General features: G+C 36.9%; 1 long non-coding RNA gene across 1 annotated transcript; it reads left to right on the top strand.

Annotated features, from left to right (window-relative positions):
- Positions 1-1,027: 1,027 nt before the first annotated feature.
- On the top strand, positions 1,028-13,010 carry LOC116666351. Its single transcript, XR_004323160.1, has 3 exons — positions 1,028-1,503; positions 6,837-6,996; positions 10,981-13,010. It is a non-coding gene; the product is annotated as an uncharacterized LOC116666351 (long non-coding RNA).
- Positions 13,011-14,618: the final 1,608 nt, after the last annotated feature.

Genomic DNA, 14,618 nt, shown 5'->3' with positions numbered 1-14,618 from the left:
TATGCCAAATGTTCTATCTAACTGAATTTTAGCTTGTGAAGCACTTATTAACAGCCTGAAGACTTGCTCCCAGTGTTGGATAAAAACTAAATTCCCTTCATCCATCATTAGAGATTGTTTATCAAGATGCTGCAGAGGAATTAGTGTAAGCCTTATCATCATCCAACGTAGCCTAGCTGGATACCTTAACTGGAATGAGTTCTTGAAATTAAGAAGCTTAGTGATAAGGAAAGAAATGTTCATTTTTTCCCCCTTAGATTCCAGAACAGAAAATCCAACAACAACAAAGCCCAGAGAAACAAATATCCAAGAAGGAAAGTCTTATACTGCAACTGGTTTAGCAATTGTCAATCATGAGATCAGTAACTATCACATGGGAGAGAAAGAGATGCAAACCAAAAAATCAAAAGCAGGTCTGGTCTGCTTAGTATTAAAATGAGCAAAAACCTTGAATTTAGAGAATACAAAGAGGATACCCAAATGGTCAACAAACATATAAAAAGGTTCTCAACAACAGTACTTAAAGTGCAAATTAAAACCACCATGAGATATCACTAAACTGCCACTAGATTGGCTAAAACTTTAAAATGAAATACTACTTAGTGCTGACAAAGATGGTGAACAACTGGACTCGTATGCTGAGAAGCTAGAGCCACTTGGGTAGGCACAGCAGGAAAGACTAGCAGCAGAATCGCCCTCATCAGGTTGCTGATTCAAAGAATCGTTAGCAATTAAACAGTTGTTCAACACAGCTGTTTTTAACCTATTTTTGACAGTTTATTTATACAGAAGAATTTAATTTGTACAGGATATGTGAATCAGTCTCTTATTTTACGAGTAACAGTGCAGTTTTCACAAAACCTAAAATAAGCTAGGACTGTTAAATAATGTATCCAAACATCTCTCTTGATCCAGCCCTCAAAGCTCATTTGCACTACAAAGGTCTTGTCCTGTGCTATAAAACATTCAGTGTGGGGTTACAGTTACTGATTGAAAGAACCTAATATTTAAAAAGAACACTCTGAATAGGTTAATTTGTAAGCTACTCCTTTCATTATGAAGTGAACAAGAAATGCATTCAGCTCCTGCAAGTTTTACTTACTGTCATGAAAGAATGACAATTCCACTGAGTCTGAAAGCCAACCAAGACCTATCTGTCCAGCCAAGTCAGATTTTAAAGTCAGGTTGCATTTAGTTTCAACACAGACATTGACACAGGTATTCAATGTTTCTTTACAAAAGGTAGTACCTTTTACCACCCAAACAAAACGCACTGAGAAGATCAAGAAAATCAAAGGGCAGATTATTTGAGGTGACGTGTTCTCAGCGAATGTCACAGCAGCTGCTGGAGCACTCTGGAACTGCCAGACCTCAACTCTGACAGCATTTCACTCCTGTACGTTTCCAAGGATCCAAGATGCACTTGGATTAGTACATTAATGTGGAAAGCCATTTCTTCAATAAAATGAACAGAAGCCAACGGAAGAGAGAACTCCTATAAATGTAAGTTACATACCTGGGTAAAATTCTGTCCAAAACCAGTTGTTCAGCTCTACCTTTTGAGCATATTTAAATGTGGAGTTACATTAGATCACTAGACAATGAGACTTTTCTTCTCTCTTCCTCCACCCTGGCTGCCTCTTTTTGACCCAAAATATACTTGGTTTTGTCTATAGCATAGAACTCTACCATATTACCTCCGTTATATGAGATTCACATTCCATTGTGACAGTGACACTTCGGGAAGTTTAAAGCATTTCCATTTGCTTGCTTTATTGTATTCATTATGGTATTGTTCTTAGGTTTCTCTGTTTGACTAAGCAGAAGATATTGTGATTTTCCTACAAAATGTCTAGGATTGACCTTTAAATATCACTGTAGGATTAACAGCCAATTGTAATATTTGTTCAGATTTTTTTTTTAAACATCAGAGACATCAAGAATCAGGCTTATTTAAATAACCAAAATAATAAAACATTTAGCAAAGTGGAAGAGGCTATTGTTCTTAGGTAAACTGTTACTTTCTACCAAATCAGTTATAGTTGGGGTCATGTTGTTAACACCACCATTCATGAGTTCATTTTGAGAAATCTAAAAGACAACATCACCCTGAAACAACACTTAGCAGTTTAAGGTATTTCTGAATACCAGTACTCAGAAATAACCTCAGTAACCTTTACCGGAAGCTCATGTATTTTTACTGATTGTGGAGTAATTGTGATTGCTGGTTTGTTTGTCAAACCAGAGAGCCAATTTTTATGTTTAACATTATATTATTTTAATATTAAATGTAAAAATTATAATGGAAAATTTCACTAAAAATGCAAAACAACCAAGAACAAGAATTTTTTTTTTAAGAACTTTTACCTAGGAATTTTTTTAGGAAGGTTTTTTTTTGGGGGGGGGGTGTCAAGATTCAGCGTGTCATTTGATTTCTTTTAATTTTATTTTTTATTGAAGTGTAGTTGATTTACAACATTAGTTTCAGCAGAATGATTCAGTTATAAATATACATACATACTTTTTTTCTGATTTTTTTCCATTATATGTTATTACAAGAAGTTGAATATAGTTCCCTGTGCTATACAGTAAGTCTTTATTGTTTATTTTAAATATAGTAAGGTGTATCTGTTAATCCCAAACTTACTAGGAAGGATTTAGAACCATCCTGAAGATTACCAAATCACACGATATTGCCAAACCTTCTTGAGTGAGCTTCTGGATATTTGGCTATCAGAAGAACATTCAGCTCAATTTGTTCAAAACTAAGCTTACTGTATTTACCCATCATTTCTCAGGTGCCCATATACTTCCACTGCCCTCATATGAGTAAGCTGCATCACCATCTACCCAGTTGATCATGTTAGAAGCCTGGGAGCCATTCTTGAATTCTGCCTTTCTTTCCCTCTACCCGCTGCATAAAGTCACTAGGTCATGCTCATTCTGTCTCCTGAAGGTCTCTCTGATCCACTCATTACCTGTAGCTGCTACCCCAGACCAGGGTCATCATTCTTCTCCTGGACTATTGTCTTTCAACCGATCTCACTTCCTCCACTCTTCTCCACCAAGTCCAGAGTGTTTCCAAAACACGAATCTGATTGCATAATCCTCCTCCTTCACCACTTTCCAGTGACTTTCAGAGCCACTGCCTTTTGGATTTAGGCTCAAATGACCCTAAAATACCTTTGTGATCCTGCCTGTCTCTGTTCCCAGCTTGCAATCCTCCTCTCACAGTCTACAATATTCACACAATTTCTGTTTTTGACCAGGTCATACTTGTATCATGCATCAAGGTCTCGCATTTTTCGTTGTAGATACTTTCCTCTCCCCTCTCACTAACTTGCCTGCTTATATACGTTCCATGACTACCCCTCACACATCTGCACACACATACATACTCATACCCACGTCCTGTTCTCCCTGAAGAAGCTTCCCTGCCCTGAGCGTCTGCAGCAGCCTCTACTACCTCTATCATGCAGCTTTCTCTGCTATATTATAAATGTTTATTTCCTCCAATAGACAGAAAGTTCCCAAAAGTTAGGAACTGATATTTCCCATTGCCTACTGAATGCCTGTTAAAGTGCCTGCTCTGGGGTAGATGTTCAAAAGATACACAATAAAAGAAAAACAGAGAAAGTACATTAATACATCCCACAGACGGCCTACTTCAAATTACAGATGGCTTAGGTAAGGTCTCAAACAATAAACTGAATAATGCAAAGATGTGTTTGCACACAGACCCCTAAACATCTGGCATTCTGTATTTCTGATTTCCTAAAGAGATAGTATTCTCTATTGCTAATCAAAGAGCACATCATTTGCTTTAGATGCCACATTTAGTATTGGAAGACTTGTATCTAGTGGTGCAATTCCGTCTGATATAAAACGATCCCGCTTGTTCTTGGCTGTGGGCTGCAGAGTTGCCTATGAATAATGCTAAGTTTATTTTCTCATGCATGATCTCTGAATTTGCTCTAATATCTTGGAAAATATTCATCTGAGATGATATATTCATATACCATAAAGTGTGGAAAACACAATTTGTGCCTAACTAAAAAAATTTTTAAGACAGGCTATCAAAAAGCCAATTTGTGTATGGTTGAAACTGAACATGATTTCTCTAGGATGTGTGATTTTAAGAACTGTGTTTATTTATGGACCTAATTGGTGTTCAAAGATTATTGTAAGCTCCTTGAAGAAAAGGATAATGCTTTAATTATGGTCTCTTGGCAAACAGTAGGAAATCAATCAACATTTAGATAATAAAGGAGGAATAATAGCAAAACAGAAAAACAGATATATAATGACAACTAAATCAGACACTGATCTTAAACCAAAGATACCAAATTAAGAGTTGGCAGTACTAACATTTGTGTTCTTGGCCATCTGAACTACTGGTATCCATCTCAGTTAAAATACTTTAAACTTACTTCTAAAACAAAACAAAACAGAATTTTCTTTGATAAACAGCTTTTTATTGTATGGAAATGTGATAGAGATTTAGGGTTTACTTCTTCTGAACACTGAGGATTATACTTCCCTGAGCTCATGCGTTCAGTCTGGGCCATATAACTATTTCTAGTCAATGGCTTTTAAGCAAACAACGGGTATCACTTTCATCCCAAATAATTTCAGAAAGAGACCCTCAAGTGCTTTCCCCGCCTCTGCTAAACCAAGGAATTCCCACAATTTAGAGGGTGCAGCTACATGATGGATAGAGATTGCTAATCTGTACTGCTGAGTGTTGTTATGCAAGACATCCATCCATACCTACAGGGGACTTTTAACATTTTTGTCATTTTAAGTCTGAGATTCGGGGATTCTTTGTTATCACAGCATAGCCTGAACTATCTCGGTTAATACTGCCCAAGTTTTCAGTTATCAAAGGCATTAAAATTGTACAAATGTACTAAAACTTAACAAGGAAGAAAGTATTCAGAAATCAAAGTATTTTAGTTTCACCTTTCTGAGACTACGCTCTCTGAAGTTTCTTGGTCTAAAAAAAAATCTCTTCTTGAATAAAGTGACTCAGTGTCTAAGTAAGTCTTTAATTGCCTTGAGATTTAACAGATGCAATAGAGAAGTTAATATAGACAGTGAATGTAGTCTTAAGCAGCTACCCTAGGGAGGTACAAAAACTGGTTGCTAGTAGAGGTGACCTTTAACACAAGAGCAGAACAGTACTGGTCACCTTAGGGATTTAACGTGGTTGTTTAAGAGAGGAGATTGCCTTTTGAAGGTGGCCTTTGGCATCTGTTGCTGTATTTATGCTGTCAGTAATTCAGCCAACACTGTGACTTTCTGTTCCAAAAAAGCAGACCATGTTAAAATGAACTACTGTATTTTTAATTAAAAAATTAGAAAATGCTATTGTCAGTAGTTTAAAGCTTCAGACTGAAAGGAACCTTAAATATTTTTTTTTTCCCAGATTAGGAAGCTTTGATCCAAAGAATATCTTGTCAGAGACAAGACAAGAACCCAGGTCTCCAAATTCCCAGGCCAGTGTACTCCCATAAATATTTAAGAATGACGGGATTATTTACAACTTTTGATTTTTTAAAATTATGAGTCAAAAATCTGGCCTTAATTTTTTGCTTTTTGATTCATATGGGAGATGAAGATGACTGGGCAAGAGATAACTTTACCCCTCTAACACCAACAGCCTAACCAAGACTAAAAGAGCTGCACCATCTCTTGGTATTAACATAAGAGGCTGATGGCTCTTGAGAAAATAACAGTACATCAGGCCCAAAAGGGAAGAGCAAATGAAAATGCAAGTCTGAAAATGTCTACCTTGCACACACTCTTCCTTCCTGTCGCCAGTGAAATTAACACTGCCTCAAGAGATCCTTCCTTGGCCCTCCATAGTACACAAAGCTGGTTTCATGGGCATGCAACCTGTGTAGCTGTGAAGAGTTCTATGCTTGCTCTGTCACTATCCTCAAAGTCTCCTTCAGTTTTGAACAAGGTGCCCTGCATTTTCATTTTACATAGGACTCTGCAAATTATATAGCCAGTCTTGATACTATGCTAATTCTCTCTGGTGTTTGCACTCATAACATCCTGTACTTCTTTCATGGCAAATACTGACATAATTAAATACAGCCACACTATCTCTTTTCAGTCTTAGTAGTGTTAATCCCCGCGTAACACGAATTGGTCTTATCTTTTCCACTATTTTTATCCATATCACTTAGTGGAGTTCCTGGATTAAAACAGAGGCTTTGATCAGTAGATGGATGAATAAGTCAATGAATTAGTGATTTTGAGTAAATGAATGAATAAAAGAAACTTGGGGAAAACTTTTGGTTTGAACAGAATGTTAGACAACTGGAGTCTTTCTGGGTACCAGAAAAATTAAAGTCGATACATACAGTAGGAGTAAATTACAGTGAGTTCTGAAAGCCAAGTCAAGAATCTGATACTTGTCACATGAGGAAATATAGTTGTTATTAGCTTTTGATAATCATGGTAACATGTTGATTGCTTGTGTTTACAGACTGAAATTTTATATCCTTAAACACTGTATTCCCTCTGCTTTCTTAGTAGGAATAAACCCTGGCATATTTTAATACAGAGTAACATATTCATTTACTTTCAAACATATCACATACTTTATTTGATTTAATCCTCACAAAACTCTGCAGTGCTGGTTCTCATTTTTCACATAAAGAAACTGAGGCTCCAAAAAGATAAAATAATTTTCCCAAGGTAACATCAGAAAAGAAAGGTATGGGATTTGAAAACATGTTTCCTTGAGAAAATTTCTCAAAATCTTCCTACAGTTTAAAGATGCTTCCCTAGTCTAAGCATTTGCTTTTTACGTGACTGTCTAGCTACTTTGTAGGCACTAACACTGTATGTGGAGGGAAATCAGACTGGCAGAACGTGGTACCACCAGCTACAAATTCTACTGCGGACATTTTCTAGATGAACTAAGTCTTAAAAGAGCCTGACGCATGTCTTTGGAAATACGTTGTCAGTCTTGGAAAAAAGGTAAGAAATTGAGACTAATTCTCATCACCCAAAGATATTCCAATTACAAATACAGTCACCTTTTTTTTTTTTTAAGAGAAAACTGAAGGAAAGAAAAGATTTATGGCCAGAGCAAGATTATGGCCAGATAAGCAAAAGAACTTATCTTTCCTAAGCACTGCAATATTTAAAGAAAATTGACCTCCAATTAAGTAAAGAAAACAAGACATAGCAAGTTAATTTGACCATAATTTCATCTAATTGAATCGTATAATTAGTAATAAAATGTGTAGATCCCATCACATTGAGATAGCTCTTAGGAACAGAAAAAAAGACTCTGTAAATGTGCATCATTACCTGTACCCCAAAGCCTGTTATTGATAGTTTTATAACATTATTACTATAATCAACCTTTAATTAAATTTTTTATTATGTTGTCTTTGCTCAGTGTAGAAACGAGTTGCAGTCCTGCTACCTAGATGGCAAAGAAAGAAGGAAGTCACCTAGGGTCCTCGATGGGTAGAAAATCAGTGTGATGTGAGAGTTGGATGAATAAACTAGTTCTCCTGCATAACTATAAAGTCTTCACTTCATTCCATACACCAAAGTAAATCCAACTGTATTAAAGGGATACACATAAAAAATGAAAACATGAAGTTACTAGGTTAAGAGTATGGGATCAGAAAATTGCGGATCTCATTCAGCTCCATTGCTTATTAGCTGTGTGATGTTGAGCGTCATAATTTTAACATCTCTACCTCAGTCTCCTCATCTGCAAGATGAACATGTATTTTATAAAATTGTGAGGGACTAACTAGTGAGACAGTGCACGTAACATTAGGACGTTCCACAGGCACACGGTCAGGGTACAGTAACGTCAGACACCACTGTTACGAACCTCCTTGCACAGATTACTTTGTCAGTTATAATGTAGCACATCTAAGTAGAAGTATTAGGTGAGAAAACCACTGAGTTTGAATTTGAATGTTGAAAACAATATCTAAGTAAATCCAGAAAAAGTCAGTTTTTTCTACTTGACATTTTTAGTGCATACATGGATAGGTGCTTTTTACTTTCTGACAGAATTTACATCCAGTGACAGTCACAGGTGTTAAATGCGCAATTTGATGGGTGTTGACAAATGCATAAGCCTACACAGCCAGTAATTCTATGAGGGGCATGCGGAATATTTCCATCATCCCAGGAAGTTTCCTTATAGCCTTTCCTGTCAATCTCCACCCGGCAAACAGAAACCTTGCCTTGATGCCTATCACAGTGGCTTGGTTTGCCTGTTCACGAGTTTACTGTAAATGAATTCACACATTATGTACTCCTCTCTGAAAGCCCTATTCCCCCTCAGTATAACATAACCCCGTGGGTAAATCTCAAGAACACCTATCAGTAGTTTATCCTTTTTCTGGATGTAGTGTTACTCAGTTATATGAATATACCACAATTTGTATATTCATTGCTCTACTGAGAGAGATTATTTTTTCCAGTTTCTTTTCCTTGAATTCCTTAAACATATTTACAAATGGGTGTTGTAAATTCCTAGTCTTCTAATTCCATCAGATGGTCTTTTTATATTGATGACTGTTTTTCTGTCGTACTTTCCTCCTGCTTCACGTACTTAGTGTTTATTGTATGCTTGGATAATATGGATAATACACTGGGGACATCTGGACCATAAGTGTCTTGGTTCAATTCATATTGTGTTTCAGACAGGCAGTTACATTCCCAGCAAATCATCATCCTTTCATGCTTTTGTTTTCCCTCGTCATTTCATTATGGAAACTTTCAAACATACTGAAAGTTTAAGAATTGTACAATAAAAACCCACAAACCACCATCTAGATTCTACAGTTGTTAACACTGTACTATATTCGTTTGATTATATATATTCGTTTGATCACTCATATCCATGTATTCATCCATTCATCTCAACATTTTGATGCCTTCCAAAGTGAGCTGCAAACATCACTATCCTTCACACCTAAAGAGTTTAGCATGTCAAGCTTTTTTATTCTTTATTTATATGGATCTATATTATAGATTATGTCCTTAGTCCTAACACTAGGCTGTGGTCCTTACCTTCAAAGTGAGCATTTTCTGTAGCCTCAGTTAATGCCTGAGTTTCTCACCAAGATGACTCCAGCTGGGGTATCACTCCCAGGTCCCCCAGCACTGCCTGACCCCTGGTGTCTCTGTTCAGGTCTCAGCCGCACAGCAGCCATTCTTCATGGAGTCTGGCTCCATGTATGTGCAGCACAGCCCAGTCGTCAAGCCATTCTCCCTCAGGCAGACAGCTGGGGGTCCTTCTATAGGCAGGTCTCTTTCTGTGCAGGGTGCTCGACAAGCACCAGCTGGTTTACCGCCCCAGAACTTACCACCCTTGTACTTTACAGCTAACCTGTGTCCTGCTGAGAGTTCTCCTTGTAACAATGGCTAGAATAACACTGCCCGAAAGAGCTCTCTGCTGATGAAAATGTTCTGTATCTGCACTGTCCAACATGGAAACCGCTAGCCATCTATGGTTATTCAGCACTGGAAACGTGACCTGTTTGACCGAGGAACTGGATCTATAATTTTAATAATTTTAACTTTAACTATCGCATGTGGTTAGTAAGTACCACATTGGTCAGTGCAGATCTAGAAAATGACCAAGGAGAGAGCAAGCAAGTGCCCCATCCAGTACTTGCCTTCTCCCAAGGATCACATTTCTGTGGCCTATTGGTCCATACCTGAGAAAATTCCCTTGTATTTTGTCCAGTTTTGTAGCTGTTTTTCCTGGAGAAAGGCAGTTATGCTTGGAACCATAATGGCTTTTGTTTACCTGAAAAATATGAATTCAGCTAAATATGCAATTCTGATTGCCTAGTAAAATAGCAAAAAATAATAGAATGATTCCATCAGAACCGTGCCAGATCAGATAGCGTCATACACATTCCGGTGCCTTGTATTGTCTGACTCCTCAGATAATGCATTTTATCTTTTGCATAAGGTATGGGCAATCTTAAAATTCTGAGTGACTCAAACTTAACCTTAAAGAGTTATTTCACAAAAATGGGGATAAAGCTGTATTCAAGGAATAAACAAAGGCAAAATAAATCAAATCAAATTGCTGCATCATCATTTGGCCTTGACAAAGGAGCCCAGAACAGCAGTCCAGGTAGAAGCCAGTTCCATGAGCTTCCTTTATGTCCTCAGGTCCTATGTTCACCTTTATCACAGCATATGCAATTCAGAATTTAGTTACCCTTGTTAGACTGCGAGCAACTTGAGGCAAGCCTTTCATACATCCCTAGTTCCCAACAGAGTGTCCTACATAGTACATCAAACATATGCTAAATAACAAGTAAGAGAAATACTTATTCCATCTGTGTCTTTAAGAAAGTAGACTGGTTAAGAAGGCGCAAAAGATACATGCACCCCCAATGTTCGTAGAAGCAATATATTCAATAGCAAAGACATGGAAGCAACCTAAATGTCCATCGACAGATGACTGGATAAAGAAGTTGTGGTATATTTATACAATGGAATACTACTCATCCATAAAAAGGAATAAAATAATGCCATTTGCAGCAACATGGGTGGACATAAGGATCATCATTCTAAGTGAAGTAAGCCAGAAAGAGAAAGAAAAATACCATATATCACTCATATATGGAATCTTAAAAAAAAAAAGAGGACACTAATGAACTCATCTACAAAACAGAAACAGACTCAGTTTTATGGTTACTGGGGGAAAGGGGGGTGGGAAGGGATAAATTTGAGTTTTAGATTTGCAAATGTTAGCCACTATATATAAAAATAGGTTTTAAAAAATTTCTTCTGTATAGCACAGGGAGCTGTGTTTAATATCTTGTAATAACCTTTAATGAAAATGAATATATGCATGACTGGGACATTGTGCTGTACACTATAAATTGATACATTGTAACTGACTATACTTCAAAAAAAAAAAAAAAAAGGCACAGAAGTATTAAAGCCTTATTTTCCTCTCAGGTTGGTGAGAATGGAAGAAAGTTGCAGAACACCTTACCACTGAAGGCAGATCACAGGAATCACAAGAAAGAGGAATTGTTCTCAAGACTGACTGCTCAAACTTAGGCCCACAGAGTTCCAGTTTTGACCTTCAACAGACACAATTTCACACACAGAATGCAACCTCCCCTTGTTGGATGATAAAGATGTTGCTTTCACTTCAAAATGCAGCCTTCCTTAGAAACTTTCACTTTCTAAGCCCAAAATGTGGGTGTGTACCAGAGAAAGCTGTGTTCAAGCAGCCAGTCATGCTTCCCCTATACATTTATGGTGTCTCTCATTAAGTTTCTCGTTTGTACAATGACCTAAACCCAGAGTGCTTGCACAGTATTAATAAGATGTTCTATCCATTTTCTGTTTAACTTTACTACTTAATTTTTTGCCATTGCACATTTTGCTTAATTCAGTTAGATGTGTGGTTTCTTCTTTAGGTCTCAAAAAAATGATCAACTCCCTCTGCAATTATAAGTAACCTTACAGAGAAATGAATAAAGACTCAGCTATGCAGTGTGTTAAGTGTAACCGACACTGAAATTGGGAATAGATCTCTACCAGCTCAGTGCAACGTGAAGGAAGATGAAGACTTGATATGAATTAGATTTCAATAGGTTCACGTAGAGAAGCATTTTCCCCATTTCACTCTACTTCCAAACGTAGTAAGCTATCTTAATATACATATATCTTAAAATACGCTTCTGATGCTGAAATTCTTTGCCAAAAAAGTCACTGCTGTATTTGACTGCTTTATTATTTATAATTTGTTTTGTCATTTTTGTATCAAATGCACTAATACTTGAAGTAGTGAACATGCACATAATTTTGAGCCATTTGTTATTCTTACCAAAAATTTTTGGAATTAGTTCTATTATAATTATTCAGGATAAGTTGAAATGTCAGTTTTCAAATTGCAAGTACATAGAGCGCCCTCTAGGATAAAGAGGAAGAGATTTCACAAACACCACACATTAATTTTTAGATTTAGCTTTAGTTTCCAACTTCAGGTTCATATATTTCTTTCTTTACTGTCACTTATAACTGCCTCTTGCATGTCGATGTCTACTGATGGAGACAGTTGCTAAAATTTGACTATAGTTGGATGTTAGATTTTTCAAACGTTCCTGGTAAGTAAGGTTTAGTATTTGAATTGCTGATTCAGGTGTTTTACTGTTATCTGACAATCTCTGTAAATGTAGTAAATTCCACAGCGCCTAAATATTTGGCAAAGGCGATTTCTAAGATGATTTAGAAAAATAACAAAATAGATTATGTGGACAGTCAGTGAGGTCTCAGGGAGAGGAAAGGAAAAGCGACCACATCGAATCAGCAGCACTGATCACACTGGCGCTAACAGCCTAGAGAAGCAAGCTGACTTGATTGTAGAAAAACCAAAGAATTGCATTTGATTTCTCTGTGAGTCTAAACTATATTCAATATCTTGTAATAGCCTATAATGAAAAAGAATATGAAAAGGAATATGTGTATGTATAACAGAATGACTACGCTATACACCAGAAGTTAACATTGTAAATCGACTATGCTCCAATAAGAAAAGAATTCCGTTTGTAGTTAACTTTATGAAGAGGGGTTCAAGTGGATTATGAATGGTTATTAGTAATCCAAACACACTTCTTGACATGCCTGCTCCCTCAAGAATACAAGTAGATAATTAATGCGATAGCAAGATGTTTTCTTTAGATGAGTGCGAGGAAGCATGGTTTTACATCTTGTCTTATTATCCAGCAGACACACTAACTTGATAACTCCTTGCAAAAGAGTTCATGTTTTCCTGCTTGATTGCCCTAAGATTGTTCCTGCTATTGCCTTGATGAACTTTTCTTCTGCTTGGAGAGAAACAAATACTGCTTGGTCTTTGAAGGAAGTAGGTCAGCTGGTCATTAGCAGAAGTAGTATTAGGTGTGTGGGATCCAATCAGGTTGTTTCTTTTTTGTGTAATCCCCTGCTCACATTTGCTACTAAAATTTTAGAAAATGTCTTGACTTTAATTTGACAATCCTTCCTCCCCAGGATGTAAGTTTTGACTTTCTCACATACACAACTCTCAAAATCTTCGTGTATCCATAAGGTGGATCTTCTGTCATAGCAGCAGTGATGGTAGACAGTTTGGGAACGATCCTTGATGATTATTCTGTCCTGCCTGAGATTCTGCTCTCTACTCCTAGCCTGTTCAAGCCCACTTATTTCTTGTCCCATGTCTGTTATGCCATTCGAAACTGGGATATTTGACAAGGTTTTTAAAACATATGTTTTATTATAAACTACCTATTTTAATGATACATATTTTTAAAACAGAAAATAGAAGCAAACAAAACATCAAAGTACCAAAAGTCTTATAAGAGAAGCCTCCACCCCATTTTTCTGCATATCCTGCTTTTAAAAACACAAATTTAATGACAATCTCCATCTGTGGAGACCCCTTCCATGGGTTTCCATAGCCCACAGGACAAGCTGAACGTTTCTTACTGTGGCAAACTAAGCTCTTCATGCTCAGGCTCCTTCCAAATTATTCTGTACAATCTCAGAATTCTAATGCAGTGGTTCTCAAACTTGAGCATCTATAATACCTCCTCTCATCTGAATCTCCTTTGTTTTTATGCAAAACCCTAGGCAGTGTGCTTTGCTATTATGATCAAGAAGGTCTAAAATAGGGCCCTCAAATGTGCATTTTTACTGTGCACTCTGGGAGATTCTGGTGCAAGTGGCTGCCAAGCCGGCCTGAGAGTCTCTCTCTTAGCATCAGTGTTCACGACTGGCCCTCTTACTACTGCTTCACACGTGCTATTTCCTCTATAAGGGAAGCATTACTCTTTTTTTCATGTAACATATTCCTAATAATCTTTCAAGACTAAAACATCAGCATCGATAAAATTTGCTTAAAGGTAGAGACAAAAATAAGGCTTCTCTTATACAAACCCACTCCTTTAAACTCTACAGTGTTGCTTTTTTTTTTCTTTCAGTTTTGAACTAAAACTCTAGAATAAAAACAAAGGGAATACTTCTTCTAAGGAGAATTTTTTGAAAGCAAGCTCTGAAATTATAGATCTTTTTTCTTAGGAGCCCCAGTGCTATACCAGGCACTGCAGAAGTCAAAACAGTAGAAAATAGAGTCTTAAGGAACTCACTAACAAAAAGATCAAGACAAAGTATCCTAGAGAACAGAACTGTAGTTAGTTAATGCCTAAGCTTTATATTATACACCTGTCTGAAGTCAAGGTTCTCTGGAAAAATACAATAGGAAATACACAGTCTCTCTCAAAGAAAGAGGGAGACCCAATGCAAGCACATTTAATGGGCCAAAGACAAACTGATCCTAAAAAAAGGTAAAATGTAATTATGGTAAATTTACCCCAGTGATATCAGGGAAGATTGAAGATCTGAAGACGTCCACAGTAAAGCTTGATGAGAAGATGTATGACAATCATACAAACATACTAGACTTGGATACAGAGATGAAAAATGGAGTTTGGTTGCAGTTGGTGAGGGAGGGAGGGGAAAAAATGAGGTCGTCTGCCCATTTTCTAATTGGGTTATTTGTTTTCTTGGTATTGAGTTACGTAAACTCTATATATTTTGGATTTTAA

Source organism: Camelus ferus, chromosome 10, assembly GCF_009834535.1.
Source record: "Camelus ferus isolate YT-003-E chromosome 10, BCGSAC_Cfer_1.0, whole genome shotgun sequence".
Classification (NCBI taxonomy): domain Eukaryota; kingdom Metazoa; phylum Chordata; class Mammalia; order Artiodactyla; family Camelidae; genus Camelus; species Camelus ferus.
Note: the sequence above shows the minus strand (reverse complement) of the source record. Positions and strands in the feature narration are given on the sequence as shown.